Source organism: Salvelinus sp. IW2-2015, unplaced genomic scaffold (assembly GCF_002910315.2).
Source record: "Salvelinus sp. IW2-2015 unplaced genomic scaffold, ASM291031v2 Un_scaffold3235, whole genome shotgun sequence".
Taxonomy (NCBI): Eukaryota; Metazoa; Chordata; class Actinopteri; order Salmoniformes; family Salmonidae; genus Salvelinus; species Salvelinus sp. IW2-2015.
In genome coordinates this window covers 1-25,504 of record NW_019944522.1, presented here as the reverse complement: position 1 = coordinate 25,504, position 25,504 = coordinate 1, and the positions used below count along the sequence as shown (strand labels likewise).

The following is a 25,504-nucleotide window of genomic DNA, read 5'->3' as shown; positions in this document are numbered from 1 at the left end:
AACACAGGTATGTAGAACATTTACAGCAGCCAACAAAAAGTGATAAGAACCTAGAAAGTATTTATGATTTAACTTTATTGATGGGAAATCAACAACAAAAAAGGAGACAGAGGCACCAGTAGATAGTTGAACCGATCGCTCTGCGTCACGTCTCAGAGCTACAATACAGTGTTTAGGTAGGTGACCTAACTATAGGCTCTTAACTTCTAAAATCAAAGATAGAAAGGTTTCATTTAATAATTTCCCCTCCCCCATTTGCCCACCCCTGCAACGTGGATCCACTTCATATGAATAATATCCAACCTATTCCTATAACATGCATAAAATACATTACATTTCTTATTTTTTTTTGCTGACTGGATGTTGACATACCCGCAGCATTTGTTTGTCTGTTCACACATTTGGTTACGAGGTGGTAAATATTCTCTCAGGCCATGGGTCGCTAACAATATTAAAAAGCATAACACTGCTGCCACTGAACAGGCATTGAATTCTTGATAAAAATGCACTACTTTAGACCGGGATCGACAGGGATATTCCCCCGGTAGACCAGGATCCTCCGGGATATTCCCCCGGTAGACCGGTATCCACAGGGATATTCCCCCGGTAGACCAGGATCCACAGGGATATTCCCCCGGTAGACCAGGATCCACAGGGATATTCCCCCGGTAGACCCGAATCCACAGGGAGCTTCCCAAAGAAGACCAGGATCCACAGGGATATTCCCCCGGTAGACCAGGATCCACAGGGATATTCCCCCGGTAGACCAGGATCCACAGGGATATTCCCCCGGTAGACCAGGATCCACAGGGATATTCCCCCGGTAGACCAGGATCCACAGGGATATTCCCCCGGTAGACCAGGATCCACAGGGATCTTCCCATAGAAGAACCCAGGTTAAAAGTAGTGCACAACATAGGGGAATAGAGTTCCATTTCAGACACAGCCAACGACATCACACACCAGTCGGCGTATCCTGAAGAGACACGTCTGTCCGGTTCGGTCAGGTGTCTTCCAACGTCCTCAGAACAACATGGATGGAACGCAGACTAGTGGTTTAGTCTGATAACCAAGAGGCCGGTCGGCACGGCCGTATACTGTTGTCGCATGCTCAACATGAAGAGATCAGAACCCATGAAAGACCTACATTAAAATGTTTGGTGGGGTTTTCCCCTCACCTAAATGAAACGAGTACACACGTCGACCGTCCGAGCGACAAACACCATCTTTTTAATAGCACATGAATGAAGGAGTGAAAATGGGGGCAAAATGAGTCTAATTCAAATAACAAAAATGAACAAAATAATGAAAACCAGCAATTGAAGTTGACTCCAGCTACAATGACGTTCTCCTTCCGATGATCCGCGAGACCAGTCATCACATGGCGTATTTCTGCGTCCATTCTCTTGCTATTCTGCTGTATCTGTATGAGGGGAAACAAACAAAAACAAAATGATGCAGCTTCCCAAACGGCACCCTATCGACTGCACTACTTCTGACCAAAGACCTACTGGAGTACCGTCCCTACGGATCCCGGTCTGCCAGGGTACCGTCTCTACGGATCCCGGTCTGCCAGGGTACCGTCTCTACGGACCCCGGTCTGCCAGGGTACCGTCTCTACGGACCCCGGTCTGCCAGGGCACCGTCCCCACGGACCCCGGTCTGCCAGGGTACCGTCCCCACGGACCCCGGTCTGCCAGGGTACCGTCCCTACATCCCTGACCGAGTCTGTAATACCTACATGTTTCAAGCAGAACACCATAGTGCCTGCGCACAAGGCGTCAAGGTAATCTGCCTAAATGAGGCATCATTACAGAACCTGGTTCGATCCCAGGCTGTATCACAACCGGCCGCGATTGGGAATCCCATAGGGCGGTGCACAATTGGCCCAGCGTCGTCCGGGTTTGGCCGGGGTAGACCGTCACTGTAAATAAGAATTTGTTCTTAACTGACTGGCCAGGTTAAATAAAGGTTAAATATATATATTATCTTTAATGACCACCGCCTAGTAGCACGCACGTCTGTAACCATGAAGGGCTTTGAAAGGCTGGTCATGGCTCACATCAACACCATCATCCCAGGGTCCTCAGATCCTCAAAAAGGTTTTACAGCTGCACCATCGAGAGCATCTTGACTGGTTGCATCACCGCCTGGTACGGCAACTCCTCAGCCTCCAACCGCTACAGAGGGTAGAGCGTACGGCCCAGTACATCACCGGGGCCAAGCTTCCTGCCATCCAGGACCTCTACACCAGGCGGTGTCAGAGGCTCTAAAAACAGCCAAAGACTCCAGCCACCCTAATCATAGACTTCTCTCTGTTACCCCTAAGCCGTAAGACTGCTGAACAGCTCATCAAAAGAATACCCAGACTATTTTCATTGACCCCCCCTTTTTTACGCTGTTGCTACTCTGGTTATTATCTACGCATAGTCACTTTACCCCTACCTACATGTACATATTACCTCAATTACCTCGACTAACCTGTACATATCCTGGTTATTATTCATCTTATTCTTTTACTGTAGTTTGTTTTGTAAATATTTTCTCAACTCTTTAATACTGCACTGTTGGTTAAGGGCCTGTAAGTAAGCATTTCACGGTAAGGTCTCTACACCTGCTGTATTTGTCGCACGTGACAAATACAATGTGATTTGAATAGCATTATTTAAGAGAGCAGTAACATCTGGGCCTGTATCCGCATAGTGTCTCAGAGTAGCTGATCTAGGATCAGGAACCCACCTGTCCATATCATCTCATCAATTATGATCTGAAAGACCAAACTGATCCTAGATCAGCACTTTTAGTCAGACGATTTAAGGATACAGGCCCTGATGACGATCAACACCACACTCAAAATGCATATCACAAACATCTGAACTTTTAAGGTCAATTTTCTTCTCAAATTAAAATCACTGCCTGAACAATAAGCACAGACAAACACATTCACCAATATCCATACTCAATCCCCAAAAGATTATAGTTTACAGAAAAAAAAACTTGTCCACACAACCAAAGTAAAGCCTTACAAGGACGGTGGTAGACAGTTGTTGGCTGAAGACCAGCCCTGAGCGAGGACTACATGCTGCCATAAACATAGACCACCACACAATAACCTCCTCTCCACAGACACGGGGCATTATTCCGCTGAGAGAGAGACACGGGGCATTATTCCGCTGAGAGAGAGACACGGGGCATTATCCTGCTTTGAGAGAGACACGGGGCATTATCCTGCTTTGAGAGACACGGGTGTTCCTACTTATCCATCTTCACTTGGCCTATATCTATTTCTGCTATGCGAGACACGGCGCGCGATGTACTTAATTCTTCTTAGTCTTCTCGCGAAGTAGTACACTCTTGTTGCTGGGGCATTCTCTGCTTCTGGCAGAGATCTGCGGGCAATTATCTCCCTCATTGTAGGGAGCAAGTAGCACGAGGGCATTATCAATTCTTTAACTGGCCTTCCTGCTCTTTTTGTAAAAGAGAGTAGACATTAATACGGGGACAATAACTGGTCCTGGACTTTGAGGAGGGCACGGGCGAGCATTGATCCAAGCCTTGACTATTGAGAGCATGACAGCAGGTGGGTTGTCAATTTTTGAAAATTCTTTTATTTGTGTGCTCATTTCACTATAATACTATTCTGGCTCTTATTGGGAGAGGAACAAGGGGCATTATTCACTGCATATAGAGATGTCTCAGACCGAATTTTCTGCTCATTGGAGAGACACCAGGAGAGCAGTTCATATTATTTAGATGCTTTAGGTGAGAGAGAGCTAGCGTGGGCCAGTTATTACCGCATGATATGAAACTCGGGGCCATATCCTGCTTTGTCTCGGCTGTAGCCCATGATACGTGTGTACCCTCGGTCCCCGACTGAAGAAAACAGGAACATGTTTATAACTTCCAGTGATCAAAATTGATGAAAATACATATTTTTGTGTGGAGACTGTCTGTCTCCAACAGACAGCAGCGTACACAGAGATCTTACTTGTCACTATCTGTTATATAGATGCGTGCAATCTCAGTAACTAGAGGGTCGTCTGGGTTGGGGTCACATAAGAGGGAGCAAATGGACAGCAGAACTGCGGAAGAAGACAGGTAACAGAGTTACAACCCGTTTCTCTGTTGTGTAACTGGGAACAGGAGCCATGGGTTGGATCCCCTCTACAGACGACTCTCCACATAGACATCTAGGCCATGTGAACGTAGTAATGTCTGATTCCTTATGATACATACACACAGAGGCACATTAAAAATGGTAGAAAACATCTCCAGAATCTCTCTTGAAAATAACTTTGTAGTCCGGGACTAGGCTTAATCTGTGTCGGTAAACTGCCCATATATGCACTTCAGTGGATCTGTCCGTCACAGAGGTAGTCCTAACTCACCTTTAGAAATAGTTAAAGCCGGCGACCACTGTGATCTCAGAATATCCAGACAGATACTGCCGTTACTGTTAATATTGGGGTGGTAAATTCTTGTGGTAAACGCTAACTGGGATAGAAAGAGAGAGAGAGAGAGAGAGAGGAGAACAAGAGACAGAGAGAGAGACAGACAGACGAGAGAGAGGAGAACAAGAGACAGGAGAGAGAGAGAGGAGGAGAGAGAGAGAGAGACGGAGAGAGAGACAGACAGAGAGAGAGAGAAGACGAGACGGAGAGAGAGACAGACAGAGAGAGACAGAGAGAGAGAGAGAGAGGAGAACAAGAGACAGAGAGAGAGAGAGAGAGAGGAGAGAGACGGAGAGAGAGACAGACAAGAGAGAGAGACAGACAGAGACGGAGAGACAGACAGAGAGGAGAACAAGAGAGAGAACCGACAGAGAGAGAGAGAGGGGACGAGGGAGAAAGAGAAAAATTAATTCACAAAACATTACTAGTAAATCACCCTCTACACACAACATTAACTGGTAAATCACCCCCTCCTACCACCAATTAACTAGTAAATCACCCTCCTACCACCCAATTAACTAGTAAATACCTCCTACCACACCACATTATTAGTAAATCACCCCTCCTACCACACCACATTAACTAGTAAATCACCCTCCTACCACACCACATTAACTAGTAAATCACCCTCCTACCACCACATTAACTAGTACATCACCCTTAACCACATTAACTAGTAAATCACCCCTCCTACCACACCACAATTAACTAGTAAATCACCCTCCTACCAACACCACATTAACTAGTAATACTCACCCCTCCTACCAACCAACATTAACTAGTAGATCACCCCTCCTACCACACCACATTAACTAGTAAACACCCCTCCTACCACACACACATTAACTAGTAAATCACCGCCTCCTACCACACACAATTAACTAGTGACAATCAAACCCTCCTACCACACCACATAAACTAGTAAATCACCCCTCCTACCACACACATTAACTAGTAAATCACCCTCCTACCACACCACATTAACTAGTAAATCACCTCCTCACCACACAGACATTAACTAGTAAATCACCCCTCCTACACACACATTACACTAGTAATCACCCCTCTACCACACAACATTAACTAGTAAATCACCCCTCCTACCACTCAACATTCTAGTAAATCACCCTCCTACACACCACATTAACTAGTAAATCACCCCTCCTACACACCACATTAACTAGTAAATCACCTCCTACCAAACATTAACTAGTAAATCCACCCCTCCTACCACATCCACATAACTAGTAAATCACCCCTCCTAACCACACAACATTAACTAGTAAATCACCCCTCCTACCACACCAACTAACTAGTAAATCACCCTCCTACCACACCCATTAACTAGTAAATCACCCCTCCTCCCACCACATTAACTAGTAAATCACCCTCTACCACACCACATTAACTAGTAAATCACCCTCCTACCACACCACATTAACTAGTAAATACACCCCTCCTACCACACCACATTAACTAGTAATCACCCTCTACCACACCACAAATTAACTAGTAAATCACCCTCTCCTAAACACAACCTTAACTAGTAAATCACCCCTCCTACCACCACAATAACTAGTAAAATCACCCTCCTACCACACACAATTAACTAGTAAAATCACCCTCCTACCACACACATTAATAGTAAATCACCCCTCCTACCACACCACATTAACTAGTAAATCACCCCTCCTACCACACACACATTAACTAGTAAATCACCCCTCCTACCACACACATACTAGTAAATCACCCTCCTACACACACCACATTAACTAGTAAATCACCCCTCCTACAACCACATTAACTAGTAAATCACCCCTCCTACCACACCAATTAACTAGTAAATCACCCCTCCCTACACACAATTAACTAGTAAATCACCCCTCCTACCACACCACATTAACTAGTAAATCACCCCTCCTACCACACCACATTAACTAGTAAATCACCCCTCCTCCACACACATTAACTAGTAAATCACCCCTCCTTACCACACCACATTAACTAGTAAATCACCCCTCCTACCACACCACATTAAACTAGTAAATCACCCTCCTACCACACCACATTACTAGTAAATCACCCCTCCTACCACACCACATTAACTAGTAAATCACCCCTCCTACCACACCACATTAACTAGTAAATCACCCTCCTACCACACCACATTAATAGTAATCACCCCTCCTACCACACCACATTAACTAGTAAATCACCCCTCTAACACCAATTAACTAGTAAATCACCCCTCCTACCACAACCATTAACTAGTAAATCACCCCTCCTACCACACCACATTAACTAGTAAATCACCCTCCTACCACACAACATTAACTAGTAAATCACCCTCCTACCACACAACATTAACTAGTAAATCACCCCTCCTACCACACCACATTAACTAGTAAATCACCCCTCCTACAACAATAAAGTAAATACCCCACACAACATTACTAGTAAATCACCCCTCCTACCAACACAACATTAACTAGTAAATCACCCCTCCTACCACACAACATTAACTAGTAAATCACCCCTCCTCACACAACTTAACTAGTAAATCACCCCTCCTACCACACAACATTAACTAGTAAATCACCCCTCCTACCACACCACATTAACTAGTAAATCACCCCTCCTACCACACCACATTAACTAGTAAATCACCCCTCCTACCACACAACATTACTAGTAAATCACCCCTCCTACCACACACATTAACTAGTAAATCACCCCTCCTACCACACCAACATTAACTAGTAAATCACCCCTCCTACCACACCACATTAACTAGTAAATCACCCCTCCTACCACACCACATTAACTAGTAAATCACCCCTCTACACACAAACATTAACTAGTAAATCACCCCTCCTACCACACCACATTAACTAGTAAATCACCCCTCCTACCACACACATTAACTAGTAAATCACCCTCCTACCACACCACATTAACTAGTAAATCACCCCTCCTACCACACCACATTAACTAGTAAATCACCCCTCCTACCACACCACATTAACTAGTAAATCACCCCTCCTACCACACCAATTAACTAGTAAATCACCCCTCCTACCACACAACATTAACTACATGCCCCATCATCAGGCTGCAGTCTAGAACAATACAAATGTCCATAAGTGTAACCACTGACAGGGATTTAGGAACGACCCCCTTTCCTAACCTATGTGAAGTGACCCCTTACCTTAGGGGGTTTGAAAGGATAGTCTGTAGGGAATGAATAGTCAAGAAGAAGACGCCCCCCTGATATGGACTGTCATTCTGAAAGGAGAGGAAGAGAATCACGTTACAGTCCCATCTGCAATAACCACTGATCAACATTTCCCTTCCAACTGCCTTCACTTCCAGAAAATGTAATACATTTAATCAAAACAGCAATTCAAGATGATAGAATTACTCACAGGACCCATGATGGTGGCTTGCCAGTGAAAACACTGACGGACGGAGAGGAGGAGGGAGGGGAGGAGGGGGGAGAGAGAGAGAGGAGAGGGAGAGGAGGAGGGAGGGGAGAGGAGGAGGAGGGGAGAGAGGAGGAGGGAGAGAGGGGAGAGGAGGGGGAGAGAGGGGAGAGGAAGAGGAGGGAGGGAGGGAGGAGGGAGAGAGAGAGAGGCGGAAGGGGAGAGAGAGAGAGAGGAGGAGGGAGAGGAGGAGGAGGGAGAGGAGGAGGGAGAGGAGGAGGGAGAGGAGGAGGGAGAGAGGAGGGAGAGAGGAGGGAGAGAGGAGGGAGAGAGGGGAGGAGGAGGGAGAGGAGGAGAGTTAGTGCACATTAAGGGTCATTATAATCTTTAACCAGTGTTTCTTAAGGCACATTTGATCAGGTGTATTAGCGCTCGGGCAAAAACTAAAATATTCAGCCCTTTGGTTCTCCAGTACCAAGATTAAGAGTAACTGCCTTCAACAGTTCCATAAAAATAAAGTCAAAAGACACCTACTGTCATCTCCCACTGGTCCTGCTGAGCACTGTGCTGGAGGATCACGAGCCAGATCATTCAGCTCCTGCAATGCAACAAGAGAGACGAGGAACAATTAGCTCTAAACCAGAGGCAGACATTTTGAATGATGAAAGCAACACGGTGTGCTCCAGTCTGAGAACAAAGAAGAACGAATGACAGCCTATAATCCCAGTGACAGGCTATCAGCCCAAAGTAACCTACACCGGGGGCATCCTCAGTAGCAAAAAAGGTTTGGCAAAGGAAAACAAATGTTTGGTATTTAAAAGTTCAGGAAGTCCCTCCCCGTTGCTGTTTGTTTTCTTCCGTTTGATGCATAGTGAACACAACCCAACTGTGTGTTCTGGTGAAAGGAAGATGCCATTTCTCCAAGAACCAGTCAGACGGACATTCAACACCACCGAAACAATGAGGTAAAGCATAACATGACCTCTACCATGACCACTGATGGAAAGTTGTTGTACTGTTCACACTACAGAAAACGGACCCACGGGCCCTGCTCACAAGTGGTGCACTATAAAAAGGTGAAAGAGGGTGCCATTAAGGATGTTGTATAGCCCGGGTCGAGGGTTAGCAAAGCTAACCACCATATTGACTGTTGACAACAATGCGGTGGAGGCAGCAGCAGAATTAGCAAATGAGAAAACAGACTTTTCCTTAACCGTCTAAGAAAACTGAGGAGAGAGGACACCAAATGAATGAACTCTATAAATCAATAGCCTGCCTGTTAAATGTGCCTGGCTTTATAAATCATCCATATATACAGTGCATTTGGAAACTATTCAGACCCGTTTACCTTTTGCCACATTCTGTTACGTTACAGCCTTATTTCTAAAATGGTTTAAATTGTTTTTTTCCTGCCTCATCAATATACACACAATAGCGCATAGTGACAAAGCAAAAACAGGGTTTTTGAAAATTGCACAATTTTATAAATAGTGATTACAGCCTCGAGTCTTCTTGGGTTTGACGCTACAAGTTTGGCACACCTGTATTTGGAGAGTTCCTCCCATTTTTCTCTGCAGATCCACTCWAGTTCTATCAGGTTGGATGGGGAGTGTCGCTGCACAGCTATTTTCAGGTCTCTCCAGAGATGTTCGACCAGGTTCAAGTCCAGGCTCTGGCTGGGCCAGTCAAGGACATTCAGAGACTTCAGAGACACTCCTGCATTGTCCTGGCTGTGTTCTTAGGGTCATTGTCCTGTTGGAAGGTGAACCTTCACCACAGTCTGAAGTCCTGATCAGGTTATCATCAAGGATCTCTCAGTACTTTGCTCCGTTCATCTTTCCCTCAAATCCTGCCTATTCTCCCAGTCCCTGCCTACAGGGTGTTACGGTACAGAGTTAAGGTGGAGGCTATATACAGGGTGTTACGGTACAGAGTCAATGTGGAGGCTATATACAGGGTGTTACGGTACAGAGTCAATGTGGAGGCTATATACAGGGTGTACGACACAGAGTCAATGTGCGGGGGAACAGGTTAGTCGAGCCAATTTGTACATGTAGGTACAGGTGACCAGGTGACCATGTATAGATAATAAACAGCGAGTAGCAGCAGGACCTAGACTTGGAGTTCCAGTACCGCGGTAGCAGAGAGAGCCGCCTGACAATTTGTCAGACTGTGCCTTCCCCAGATCTGTGCCTCGACACAATCAATTTTAGAATAAGGCTGTACGGTAACAAAATGTGGATTTTATTTAACGATGTTCAGAGTTTGTTATAACAAAAGTATTGATGTGAATATGATAGGCTATAGGTCAGGCCCTATTGATCACGGGCATGTGACGCATACGTTTCACGTGAAGAGAGTCAGGGTTGAGGGAATGTTTTTTCCCCTAAACAAATGAGGGATTTCAGGACGACAATTACAGCCATTTCTGACTGAAAAGTTGTGTTGCAGCTTCAGCAACACGGACAGTGCGATAACATCAAGTGTTTATGTGGTGGTCGCTGCAGCAGGGAGAGAGAGAGAGAGACAATGGGTGCTAGTCACAAGCAGTCATTGTTAACATGGCGCAGCAAGTCTGAGCCAGACCCACAGGCCCAATCAAATCAATTGCGTTCAGACTGCCTCTAGTCATTTGTGTCTTAATCAAACCGTGTGCTTAAAGCATCAGACAACCTCAGTGCATATAGTTGATTAAAACACATAGGATGCGCCTATATACGGAAAAATACATTATAGAACATTTTGACCAATCAATTGTTCTAAAGAACGTTGGTCATTGGTCTACCAAAATGTTTTAGTTGGGGACAGGCCTGTTAATAAATAAAAAAATTACCTTTATTTAACTAGGCAAGTCAGTTAAGAACAAATTCTTATTTACAATGACGGCCTAGAACGACTGATTATTACCATGTCCGTTCGGGGATTCGATCCAATAATAATGTTTACATACTGTAGTCAAGGCCATCCTAGTCAACTATTGCTGTACATACACTGTTGAAAGTGGTGTAAAGCTTGCTGCCATTGGACTCTGGAGCAGTGGAAACGAATTCTCTGGAGTGATGAATCACACTTCACCATCTGGCAGTCCAAAGGACGAATCTGAGTTTGGCAGAAGCCAGGAGAACGCTACCTGCCCGAATGCATAGTGTCAACTAAAGATTGGTGGAGGAGGAATAATGGTCTGGGGCTGTTTTTCCATGGTTCGGGCTAGACCCTTTAGTTACAATGAAGAGACATCTTAACGCTACAGCATGCAATGATATCCTAGACTACTTTGTGGGAACAGTTTGGGGAAGGCCGTTTCCTGTTTCAGCATGACACTTTGCATTTATTATGGATCCCCATTAGTTCCTGCCAAGGCAGCAGCTACACTTCCTGGGGTTTATTATGGATCCCCATTAGTTCCTGCAAGGCATATTAATAAGACACTTACATTACTCATAAAACAACAGATAAAACAGTACATTACACCACTACATATCTACAATACAACATTTTTAATACCACCATACAACAATAATACAATATATGCCTATGTCTGTACCTGTGTGTGTGTGTCTCTTCACAGTCACCGATGTTCCATAAGGTGCATTTATACCAGTTTTTTGATATATATTTTGATGTGGAATAGAGTTCCATGTAGTCATGGCTCTATGTAGTACTGTGAGCCTCCCATAGTCTGTTCTGTACATGGGGACTGTGAAGAGATCTCTGGTGGCATGTCTTGTGGGGTATGCATGGGTGTCTGAGCTGTGTGCTAGTATTTTAAACACAGACAGCTCTGTGCATTCAGCTTGTCAACACTTCTTACAAAAAACAAAAGTAGTGATGACAGCAATCTCTTTTCTACTTTGAGCCATGCGAGATTTACATGCATATCATTAATGTTAGCTCTCTGTGTACTTTTAAGGGCCAGCTGTGCTCTCCTGAGGCAATTGCAATTTTCTTAAGTCCCTCTTTGTGGCACCTGACCACACGACTGAACAGAAGTCTAGGTGCGACACAACTAGGGCCTGTAGGACCTGCCTTGTTGATAGTGTTGTTAAGAAGGCAGAGCAGCGCTTTATTATGGACAGACTTCTCCCCATCTTAGCTACTGTTGTATCAATATGTTTTGACCATGACAGTTTACAAACCTGGGTTACTCCAAGCAGTTTAGTCACCTCAACTTGCTCAATTTCCACATGATTCATAACAAGATTTAGTTGAGGTTTAGGGTTTAGTCCTAAATACAATGCATTTAGTTTTGGGAATACTCGGGACTAACATTCCTTGTCTCCCATTCTGGAACTAACTGCAGCTCTTTGCAGCTGGGGACAATAAAATGCACACAATGCTACAGACCATTCAAGTTGAGGGAGCCTACAATTGGCATGCTGGCTCCAGAAATGTCCACCAGAGCTGTTGCCGGATAATTTCATGTAAATTTCTCTACCACCGCATCCAACGCTGTTTTAGAGAATTTGGCAGTACTTCCAAACAACCGCGGATCACGAGATTTGAGTGGCATTACCTATGTTGTATTTATGTAGCTTCATTTGAGCCCTTTTAAAATGGCGTTTATCAAATATGAACCGTTAACTACACCTGCTGATGTGTAACAAGTGAGTGTTAACCAGTGATGACTGTATTCATATGCCCCCCCCGGGGCCTCTCCATTGGATATCAATGGCCCAACTTCATCAAAATGGCTGAGGTGTTGCTGGCTAGTGGCTTATAGAGGAGCAGGTTCAGATAGAGTACAATAATTAGATACACACATTTATATTCAGTTACATTGTTAGTGATCTTCTTAGCTAACGTTTTATCCACCTAGCTAGCTACCCAGTCTCATCTTACATGTACATTTTGCTAGCTAACGTTTCGTTAGCATACGTTACCGGTAACTTTTAGCTAGGTCTGGTGAGATGGCTATCTATCGTTCAGCTAACATCTAGCTAGCTGGCAGCACAACAATGATGACTGAAATTGAATTTCACTAGCCAAGTAGCATCAATGTTGCCTCAGATTTTTTTTTTTTTTTTATCAGACAGGCCTTGTATCAGAAGTTAGCGGAGTGTTTCGCTTTGAGATAGCCGATCAAACTGATACGATTTACGATGGAGTTGAGTGGCGACTAGTGGGCGAGCTGGCACTCCGACGTCCCTTAACCAACGTTAGCTAGATTGTATCTAAAACTAACTTGTTTCAGCACCCAAAGGATCGCAGCCAATTACACACGATCGTAATGTATAATTACGGGCTATTCTTTGGGTGCTGAAATCAATAGTTTGACACCCAAATAACTAGTAATAATAGTACTAGCTAGTTATCTAGGTAGCTAGATACTACCTAACGAGCTAGCCAGTCTAGTGTCAACAAACCGATGGCACAGATGAAAATAGTATTTGGATATGGGACGGGCGTTAGCTAGATTGCTAGCTAGCCAACTTTAGCCACAATTAAACGTTAACTAACCAGCTAACGACGTACATCAACAATCGAGCTAACAAAAATGTGGCTAACTTGCTACCTAGTTAGTTACCTTGTGGATCCTTTTCAGCGCCATCCTCGCTCCGAGAGAATTGCAATCAATTTTGCAATGCGAATCTTCACCGAGTTTGCCCAACTGGGCAACTGACACGGTATAACAGGGTAGCTAGCTAGCTAGCTGGACAGACAAATTCAATGTTAACTAACGTTAAGCGTCGACCCTGATATAGCTAGCTATGCTAACGTTAGCTAGATGGCTAACGTGCGGCTGTGCGTATGCCGCGGCGTCGAAAAAACAAACAATTCCTTTACAAATAGCTAGCTATCTAATCTTCACTTTAAATAAGTCAATACGGACGACCACGTCTTTATCGTCATTAACCTATATATTCCTTCGTAGCTTGTATAAATAACTGTTCTTCCGCAAAATGTTATCAACAAGATGTCCTCTCCGTCCCGATAACAAGTAGCATGACAGGGAGCTAACCGCTGGCTAGCTATGCATTCAGAATGGGCGGTCCTGTGGATCACTCCGCCCCAACCCCTGTGCAGTAAAAACAAACAAGATTGTTGAATTTCACACAAACCTTTTTGACCATCATATATAATACCCCACTAATATGAACCTAATTTCAATCAAATGTATTTATAAAGCCCTTTTTACATCAGCAGATGTCACAACGTGCTTTACATAAACCCAGCCTAAAACCCTAAACAGCAAGCGATGCAAATGTGGTTACCTATTTATGTATTAGGTAACACATAGTTATAATAAATACACACACACACAGTCTCATGATATAATTTATATGCAAAAAATAATACGTAGTCAAACATCTCAGCAGTAGGACAACAGGAGCCACTGTTCAATGTTGTGTTTCATAAAACAGCTGGAAACCCAAAACACACTGGAAAGGGGTCAACCCAGTGGAGGAGTGACGTAGGGAGTTCTGGGCGTACTCTGCCCAGGGAAGGAATCATTCCCACTCACCCTGCCGATCCTGACAATGACTCCTCAGGAACCTCCCCAGCTCCTAGTTCATCCTCTCCACCTGCCCGTTGGACTGAGGCCAATACCCAGAAGTGAGGCTGACTGTGACCCCGAGCTTCTCTAAGAAGCCCCTCTAAACTCGTGATGTGATTTGGGGGCCACGGTTGGACACAATGTCCTCCGGAAGGCCATAATGCCGTAAGACCTGCTGGAAGAGTGCCTCAGCAACCTGGAGAGCAGTGGGGAGACCAGGAAGAGGGATTCGACATGACTTGGAAAATCTATCAATCAGANGGGGGGGGGGATATCGGTTACAAAGTCAATGGATAGATGTGACCAACGTTGCTGAGGCACGGGAAGCGGCAGGAGCTTCCCTGCTGGAGCAGTCCGGGCGGACTTGGTTTGAGTACCAATGGAACAGGAGTTGACATATCGAGTGACATCCTGCATCAAGATGGGCCAGCAATACTTCTCAACGATGGAGTGGACGGTGTGAGAAATACCTGGATGTCCAGCAACGACAGCTGTGTGTGCCCAGGTCAGCAGCCAATCTCTTATCCCTTTGGGAACGTAGCTTCGCTCGGGAGGACAATTGCGGGGTGCTTGCTCCCTCTAGAGCCTGGCGGATATCCACATCTACATTCCAAACCACTGGACCCACAACTTGGGAGGATGGGATTATGGGTGCCCTCAGGACAGGAACCTCTCCCGAATCGTAGATACAGGACAGGGCACCGGCCTTGATGTCCCTAGAACCTGGGCGATAGGTCAGCGTGAAGTCGAACCTGGTGAAGAAAAGTGCCCACCTGGCTTGGCGCAGATTCAGTCTCCTCGCTGTCCGTATGTACTCTAGGTTCTGATGGTCGGTGAGGATGACGAATGGTTGCTTGGCGCCCTCCAGCCAGTGTCTCGACTCCTCTAATGCCAACTTCACTGCCAGGAGCTCCTGATCGCAGACGTCGTAATTCCTCTCTGCGGAGGACAGTTTCTTGGAGAAAAAAAGCACAAGGATACAATTTCAATGGGTTACCCTGTCTTTGGGGGTAACCCATTCAACAAAAAGGTAACGTGGGATCTGGGTGTTTTAGCAAGGAGGTGGAGGTGAAATACCCCTTGAGGAGACAAAAGGCCTTGCCGGCTGCTGGAGACCACACCAACCTATGAGGAACACCCTTGAGGAGGGAGGTGAGAGGGGCGGCAACGGCGCTGAAGTTCCTGATGAAGCGGTGGTAGAAGTTGGCAAACCCCAGAAACCGTTGTAACCCCTTGACGGTGGTTGGGACTGGCCTTGACCTTACCGCGTCTACAGTTGAAGTCGGAAATTTACTTACACTTGGGTTGGAGTCATTAAAACTCGTTTTTCAACCACTCCACAAATTTCTTGCTAATAAACTATAGTTTTGGCAAGTCGGTTAGGACATCTACTTTGTGCATGTCACAGGTAATTTTTCAATAATTGTTTACAGACAGATTATTTCACTTATAATTCACTGTATCACAATTCCAGTGGGTCAGAAGTTTACATACACTAAGTTGACTGTGCCAACACAGCTTGGAAAATTCCAGAAAATTATGTCATGGCTTTAGATGCTTCTGATAGGCTAATTGACATCATTTGAGTCAATTGGAGGTGTACCTGTGGATGTATTTCAAGGCCTACCTTCAAACTCAGTGCCTCTTTGCTTGACATCATGGGAAAATCAAAAGCTAATATTTTTATACACACACACAAGTTAGGTTACTTCCTGCTCAGGCAGGCAGTACTTTTCCACTACACCCATACATAGTTATCTCATTTCACCACACTCTACAAGCCTCTTTGTTTCTCCATTCCCTGTATGGGGACAGAATCTTCCTGTTATTGGTTTCACAGTAGCACAACTTGTCTGTCAATAGTTCCTCTTATCATCTGTTTCACACTTGCACCCTGCTTACATATAAAAAGGAACACAATGTACTAGTTCTAATTCTGACTAAACTACACACATCATCAGAGTATAGTTTTATGATTCTAATACATTTCACACAGTTACACAGTTTCGGGGTGGAATACTTTAGTCATTACTTTAAACATTCAAATTCTTCTACCACTCAGTCAATACTTTGTGGAAGCACCTTTGGCAGTGATTACAGCTGTGAGTCTTTCTGGGTAAGTCTCTAAGAGCTTTTGACACCTGGATTGTGCACCATTTGACCATTATTCTTTTCAAAATTCTTCAAGTTCTGTCAAATTGGTTGTTGATCATTGCTAGACAACCATTTTCAGGTATTGACATAGATTTTCAAGTAGATTTTAAGGAAAAACTCAGCCACACAGGAACATTCACTGTCATCTTGGTAAGCAACTCCAGTGTAGATTTGGTCTTGTGTTTTAGGTTATTGTCCTGCTGAATGGTGAATTAATCTCCCAGTCACTGGTGGAAAGCAGACTGAACCAGGTTTTTCCTCTAATATTTTGCCTGTGCTTAGCTCCATTCTGTTTTTAATCCTGAAACTCCTCAGTCCTTATCTATTACAAGGATACCCATAACATGATGCAGCTATCACTATGCTTGAAAATATGGAGAGTGGTACTCAGTAATGTGTTGTATTGGATTTGCCCCAAACAAAACACTTAATAGCTTTGCCACATTTTTTGCAGTATTACTTTAGTGCCTTGTTGCAAACAGGATGCATGTTTTGGAATATTTGTATTCTGTACAGGCTTCCTTCTTTTTACTCTGTCAATTAGGTTAGTATTGTGGAGTAACTACAATGTTGTTGATCCATCCTCAGTTTCCTATCACAGCCATTAAACTCTGTAACTGTTGTAAAGTCACCGTTGGCCTTATGGTGAAATCCCTGAGCGGTTTACTTCCTCTCCTGCAACTGAGAACTGAGTTAGGAAGGACGCCTGTATCTTTGTAGTGACTGGGTGTATTGATACACCATCCAAAGTGTAATTAATAACTTTATGCTCAAAGGAATATTCAATGAATGCTTCTTTAATTTTTTACCCATCTGCCAATCGATGCCCTTCTTTGCGAGGAATTGGAAAACCTCCCTGGTCTTTGTGGTTGAATCGGTTTGAAATTCACTGTTCAACTGAGGGACCTTACAGATAATTGTATGTGTTGGGTACAGAGATGTACATTCAAAAATAATGTTAAACACTATTATTGCACAGAGTGAATCCATGCAACCAAATATTATTTTTCAACTCCGATAACGATTATTGGAGGACCAAAAAAAAGCCGATACCTATTAATTGGCCGATATATATATATATATTTGTAATAATGACGATTACAACAATACTGAATGAACAATGAACACTTTTATTTTAACTTAATATAATACATAAATAAAATATTTTAAAATCTATTTTATTTCGTCTCAAATAAATAATGAAACATGTTCAATTTGGTTTAAATAATGCAAAAACACAGTGTTGGAGAAGAAAGTAAAAGTGCAATTTGTGCCATGTAAGAAAGCTAACGTTTAAGTTCCTTGCTCAGAACATATGATGGTGGTTCAATATTCCCAGGTAAGAAGTTTTAGGTTGTAGTTATTATAGGAATTATGACGCATTGACTATTTCTCTCTACACCATTTGTATTTCACAGACCTTTGACTATTGGATGTTCTAATAGGCACTTTAGTATTGCCAGCCTAATCTCAGGAGTTGATAGGCTTGAAGTCATAAACAGCGCTGTGATTCAAGCATTGCMAAGAGCTGCTGGCAAACGCAGTAAAGTTTGAATGAATGCTTATGAGTCTGCTGCTGCCTACCACCATTCAGTCAGACTGCTCTATCAAATATCAAATCATAGACTTAATTATAATATAATAAACACACAGAAATACGAGCCTTTGGTCATTAATATGGTCAAATCCAGAAACTATCATTTTGAAAACAAAACGTTTATTCTTTCAGTGAAATACGGAACCGTTCTGTATTTTATCGAACAGGTGGCAACCCTAACTCTAAATATTGCTGTTACATTGCACAACCTTCAATGTTATGTCATAATTATGTAAAATTCCGGCAAATTAGTTCGCAACGAGCCAGGCGGCCCAAACTGTTGCATATACCTTGACTCTGCGTGCAATGAACGCAAGAGAAGTGACACAATTTCCCTAGTTTAATATTGCCTGCTAACATGAATTTCTTTGAACTAAATATGCAGGTTTAAAAAAATATACTTCTGTGTATTGATTTTAAGAAAGGCATTGATGTTTATGGTTAGGTACATTCGTGCAACGATTGTGCTTTTTTCGTGAATGGGCTTATGTTAAATCATCACCCATTTGGCGAAGTAGGCTGTGATTTGATGATAAATTAKCAGGCACCGCAATGATTATATGCAACGCAGGACAAGCTAGTTAACCTAGTAATATCATCAACCATGTGTAGTTAACTAGTGATTATGTGAAGATTGATTGTTTTTTATAAGATYCGTTTAATGCTAGCTAGCAACTTACCWTGGCTCATTGCTGCACTCGCGTAAKAGGTGGTCAGCCTGCCACGCAGTTTCCTCGTGGAATGTAATCGGCCATAATCGGTGTCCAAAAATGCAGATTACCGATTGTTATGAAAGGTTGAAATCGTCCCTAATTAATCGGCCGATTAATCGYRCGACCTCTATTTTAGACCCCAATATAACTCTAGAATGCTGATGTAGATTACTGAGACATGGCAACAAAAAATAAAAATAACAAATAAAAATTACAAGTTAACTTAGTTTTAAAGAACACCTCTTCTATAATATGACACCACATTCATGTCAATAGGAATAACACTTATTCTGTCTTCCATTGTGTAAAGACACTCAACACAACAAAAACCCTAGAYTATTTAAATTGTAGTWRATTTGACTAAATTACTCACTCAAAATGTACCAAGTATAATATATTATACTTACAAATATTATTCACATATTAATAAAACAATTATCCAAAATGTGAACAGAGAACAATATTCAGAAAGTATTTCAAAACCCTATTATTCTTACATCTGTAAAAATGCTAACAACTAATCAGAGACTATTTCAAGATGTAGATAACCTCTCTCAATAAGATTTACACCAGGCCTGACACAAAATTCAGAAATAGTAGATTTAGTGCAGGCCAGGCCTGACACAAAATTCAGAAATAGTAGCCTACTTTGACAACAATTCAGTGAATGTAACGACTATTAGATAGCGACAGATAAAGAGAGAAGATACAAAACACAACAACTGTTCAGAGACAATAAAACATTTGTAGGACAAATTCATAATTCACACGGTCACTTTAGTGTTTGCATTAAGCCTACAACATGTCATGGAACTTCTGGAAGCACGGTCCCATCCTGCATAGTGGCACAGAACACCCACAGGAGGTTTCAACACATCTCCTACTCTATGCCCTGCGTGCCACGTAGAACACCCACAGGAGGTTTCAACACATCTCCTACTCTATGCCCTGCGTCCACTCAGGATGCACACCACAAAGCCTCTCTTGTGCCCTTCAAAACTTCACCTGCTTTCAAAATGAGTTACAACCCGGTCCACACGCCTTGGTGCCACAGTCTTGGCTCCCCTCTTCCTGCCACTGTAGCCACGTCACAAAGTGAATGGACAAGCTGAATGCCTTCATGGACCAGCGCCTGCGGTTTCTGGGAAGGGGCCTTTGCAGGGTCCCCCACACAATGTACGCATTTGATGGCAATGTTGAGTATCCCCCAAAACACATACCTCCACCATTTTCTACCTGTGCGTCCAACATTGTATTAGCTCCTCAGTTGGTCAAGATGGTCAACCCCGCCCATTTTCTTCTTGTAATCCATCTCAACCTCTGGAACAGATGTAAGTTCCTACCACTTTTTAAAACAACTCCAAAACCCCTGAAACTGTCACTTTAGGCCCAGGCTGTGTGGTACAAGGGTGAATGGTGGGACTTAGGGCAGACACACGCCATGGAAACATATCTCGGGTGTCCTCTCCCTCTGCCGCGTCCTCTCCCTCTGCTACCTGCCTCCTCTAACCACTAGGTTACCTGCCGCCCTCCTCTAACCACTAGGCTACCTGCCTCCTCTAACCACTAGGTTACCTGCCGCCCTCCTCTAACCACTAGGCTACCTGCCGCCCTCCTCTAACCACTAGGCTACCTGCCTCCTCTAACCACTAGGCTACCTGCCTCCTCTAACCACTAGGCTACCTGCCTCCTCCTAACCACTTAGGCTACCTGCCTCTCTAACCACTAGGTTACCTGCCTCCTCTAACCACTAGGCTACCTGCCTCCCTCTAACCACACTAGGCTACCTGCCTCCTCTAACCACTAGGCTACCTGCCTCCTCTAACCTAGGCTACCTGCCTCCTCTAACCACTAGGCCTACCTGCCTCCTCTAACCACTAGGCTCCCTGCTCCTCTAACCACTAGGCTACCTGCCTCCTCACCACTAGGCTACCGCCTCCTCTAACCACTAGGCTACCTGCCTCCTCTAACCACTACGGCTACCTGCCTCCTCTAACCACTAGGCTAACTCCGCCTCCTCTAACACTAGGCTACCTGCCTCCTCTAACCACTAGGCTACCCTGTACCACTGAGCCACTGGACTTTACCCATAGGCTACTGCCTCCTCTAAGCCACTGTAGGCCAGCCTGCCTCCTCTAACCACTAGGCTACCTGCCTCCTCTAACCACTAGGCTACCTGCCTCCTCTTACCACTAGACTACCAGCGGTCTAACTGCTGCGTCACTGCAGATCCTGACACATTGGTGCGACTGGCTTCCGGGTTAAAGAGAGCATTGTGTCAAGAAGCAGTGCGGCTTGGCGGTTCGTGTCCTTCACCTCTCCCGAGTTCGTACGGGAGTTGCAGCGATGGGGGAGACAATACTTAAAAGAAAACATAGATTTTTTWAAATTAAATGAAGAKAAAAAAATGGATAAAAAAAATTCTAACAAAAAATATGAAATAAATCACACAAGTTAAATCACACAATTTGACTCATCAAATAAGCTTTTAATTTTACACGTCAAATAACACAATTCTATTATATGTGGTGTGTGGTGTGTGCTGAATTTGCACGTACAAGCCAAGCTCCACCACTATGGTCAGTAGCACTGTCAAAGCTGTACAAAAAATACTTCTGCAAACATGTGTTGTTACCATGCTGTGTTGCTGTCTTAGGTCTCTCTTTTCGTGATGTGTGTTTTGTCCAATACTTTTTAAAATAATTTTGGTAGACCGTCATTGTAAATAACAATTTGTTCTTAACTAACTTGCCTAGTTAAATAACGGTTCAATAAAAAKTAAAAACAAGCACACACCGGCCACGACCGATGTGTTTACAATACCGCTTTGGTAATGAGGAACTATTTGTTCGACCGAATGGGAAAACGTCTGTGTGAGCATTTGAAATAAGATCAGGATCAAACGAGCAGGATCAAAAATGTTCGCAAATATCTTCGATACATATGTTATTAGCAACTTCTGCAGTAACTAGCTAGCTTTAGCTTGGAACAGGGATATGTGTCGTGAAGCTAGCCACAATAAGGATTAGACACAATGGTGGAATTTGCGGTTGGCCTTCAAAATAAAAGTTCCTATTTGAAAGTGACGCAGAATATTACAATTGGTGGAATCATGCCATATTTAGACTAGATAATGTTGAACAAGGTTGGAGTGTTGTAATGTGGAGCAATGAAATGGGGTGTCAGCAGTGGTGTAAAGTACTTAAGTAAAAATACTTTAAAAGTACTACTAAAGTCATTTATTTGGGTATCTGTACTTTACTTCGATATTTATATTTTTGACAACTTTTACTTAACTACATGCCTAAAGCAAACAATGTACTTTTTACTCCATACATTTTCCCTGACATCCAAAAGTACTCGTTACATTCTGAATGCTAAGCAGGACAGGAAAATGGTCCAATTCACCCTCTTACCAAGAGAACATCCCTGGTCATCCCTACTGCCTCTGATCAGGAAGTACTCAATAAACACAAATGCTTTGTTTGTCAATTATGTCTGAGTGTTGGAGTGTGACCCTGGCTATCTGTAAATAAAAAATTATCCCCCCCAAAAAATCCATCTTTTGATACTTCAGTATATTTAAAAACAAATACTTTTAGACTTTTACTCAAGTAGTATTTTACTGGGTGACTTTCACTTTCACTTGAGTCATTTTCTATTAAGGCATCTTTACTTTTACTGATATTTGGGTTTCCGCAATAAGAGCTACGACGCTAATGTTCTCCCCACCATAGAGGCGTCTCCCACCACACAGTAGATGACTCTCCCCACCATAGAGGGGGCTCCACCACATAAGAGGGGTCTCCACCACATAGAGGGGTCTCCACCACATAGAGGGTCTCCACCACCATCACAGAGCGTCTCATCCACCACAGAGGCGTCTCCACCACCACAGAGCTTCCTTCATCTCACCCATAGAGGCGTCTCCACCACAGAGGGTTCCACACCATAGAGCGTTACCATAAGCTCTCCACCATAGAGGGGTCTCACCACCATAGAGGGTCTCCACCACCATAGAGGGTCTCCACCACCATAGAGGGGTCTCCACCACCATAGAGGCGTCTCCACCACCATAGAGGCAGTCTCCACCACCTAGAGGGTCTCCACCACCGTAGAGGGTCTCCACCACCAAGAGACGTCTCATCCATAGAGGCGTCTCCACACTAGAGCTCTCACCACCACAGAGGGGCTCCACCACCATAGAGCGTCTCCACCACATAGAGGGGTCTCACCACCATAGAGGTCTCACCACCATAGAGGGTCTCCAAGAGGGTCTCACACCACAGAGGGGTCTCCACACCATAGAGGCGTCTCCACCACCTAGAGGGTCTCCACCACTATAGAGGGTCTCCATAAGAGGGGTCTCCACCACCATAGAGGCGTCTCCACCACCATAAGAGGGTCTCACCATAGAGGCGTCTCCACCACCAACAGAGGGGTCTCCAACACCAAGAGGCGTCTCCACCACCATAGAGGCGTCTCCACCACCACAGAGGCGTCTCCACCACCATAGAGGGGTTCCATACCAGAGGCGTCTCCACCACATAGAGAGGTCTCCACCACCACAGAGCTCTCCACCACCATAGAGGGTCTCCACCACCATAGAGGCGGTCTCCACCACCATAGAGGCGTCTCCACCACCATAGAGGCGTCTCCACCACCATAGAGGGGTCTCCATAGAGGCGTCTCCACCACCAAGGGGTCTCCACACCATAGAGGCGTCTCCACACCAGAGGCGTCTCACACCATAGAGGCGTCTCCACCACCATAGAGGGTCTCCACCACCAACGCTACATAGAGGCGTCCCACCAAAGAGCGTCTCCACCACCACTAGAGGGGTCACACAAGAGGCGTCTCCACCACCACAAGAGGCGTCTCCACCACCACAGAGGCGTCTCCACCACATAGAGGCGTCTCCACCACCATAGAGGCGTCTCCACCACCACAGAGGCGTCTCCACCACCATAGAGGTCTCCATAGAGGGCGTCTCCAACACCATAGAGGCGTCTCCACCACCATAGAGGGTCTCCACCACATAGAGGCGTCTCCACCCTAGGGGGTCTCCACCACCATAGAGGCTACATAGAGGCGTCTCCACCACTAGAGGGTCTCACCACCAGTAGAGGGGTCTCCACCACCATAGAGGGTCTCCACCACCATAGAGGGTCTCCACCACCATAGAGCGTCTCCACCACCATAGAGGGGTCTCCACCACCATAGAGGCGTCTCCACCCACCATAGAGGGGTCTCCACCACCATAGAGGGTCTCCACCACCATAGAGGGTCTCACCACCATAGAGGCGTCTCCACCACCATAGAGGGGTCTCCACCACCCATAGAGGTCTCCAACACCATAGGGTCTCCACCACATAGAGCGTTCCACACCATAGAGGGTCTCCACCACCATAGAGGCGTCTCCACCACCATAGAGGCGTCTCCACCACCACTAGAGGCTCTCACCACCATAGAGGGGTCTCCACCACCATAGAGGGTCTCCAACACCACAGGGGTCTCCACCACCACAGAGGCTCTCCAAGAGGCGTCTCCACACCATAGAGGGTCTCCACCACCACAGAGGGTCTCCACCACCATAGAGCATCTACCTACCACCTAGAGGCGTCTCCACCACCACAGAGGGTCTCCACCACCACAGAAAGGGTCTCCACCACCACTAGAGGCGTCTCCACCACCATAGAGGGGTCTCCACCACCAAGAGGCTCTCCCACCCAGAGGTCTCCACCACAGAGCCAGACGTCTCCACCACCACAGAGGCGTCTCCACCACCACAGAGGCGTCTCACCACCGCTAGAGCTCTCCACCACCACAGAGGGTCTCCACCCACCATAGAGGCGTCTCCACCACCACCAGAGGGGTCTCCACCACCATAGAGGGGTCTCCACCACCATAGAGGCGTCTGCCACCACCATAGAGGCGTCTCCACCACCTAGATGGCGTCTCCACACACATAGAGCTCTCCCACCACCATAGAGGGGTCTCCACCACCATAGGTCTCCACCAAGAGGCGTCTCCCACCACCTAGAGGCGCCCAAGTCTCCACCACCATAGAGGCGTCTCCACCACCATAGAGGGGTCTCCACCACCATAGAGGGTCTCCACCCCATAGAGGCCTAGAGCGTCTCCACCACATAGAGGCGGTCTCCACCACCAATGAGAGTCTCACCACATGAGGGTCCATAGAGCGTCTCACCACCATAGGGTTCTCCACCACCAGAGGCGTCTCCACCACCATAGAGGGTTCTCACCACGCATAGAGGCGTCTCCACCACCATAGAGGGGTCTCCACCACCATAGAGGGTCTCACATAGAGGCGTCTCCACCACATAGAGGGTCTCCACCACCATAGAGGGCCCTCCTCCACCACCATAGAGGCGTCTCCACCACCATAGAGGGGTCTCCACACCAATAGAGGTCTCCACCACATAGAGGGGTCTCCACCACCATAGAGGCGTTCGTCCCACACATAGGAGGGTTCTCCACCACCGATAAAGGGGTCTCCACCACCATTAGAGGGTCTCCACCACCATAGAGGCGTCTCCACCACCATAGAGGGTCTCCACCACCATAGAGGGTCTCCACCACCATAGAGGGTCTCCACCACCATAGAGGGTCTCCACCACCATAGAGCGTCTCAGCTTTCTCTTTTT

General features: G+C 45.3%; 1 long non-coding RNA gene and 1 pseudogene across 1 annotated transcript; one reads left to right on the top strand and one right to left on the bottom strand.

The window, feature by feature from the left end:
- Nucleotides 1–55: 55 nt before the first annotated feature.
- On the bottom strand, nucleotides 56–13,850 carry LOC112075552 (ubiquitin-conjugating enzyme E2 D2-like; annotated as a pseudogene).
- A 9,971-nt stretch (nucleotides 13,851–23,821) lies between these two features.
- Nucleotides 23,822–24,362, top strand: LOC139025766 (uncharacterized). Its single transcript, XR_011477389.1, has 3 exons — nucleotides 23,822–23,863; nucleotides 24,023–24,103; nucleotides 24,232–24,362. It is a non-coding gene; the product is annotated as an uncharacterized lncRNA (long non-coding RNA).
- Nucleotides 24,363–25,504: the final 1,142 nt, after the last annotated feature.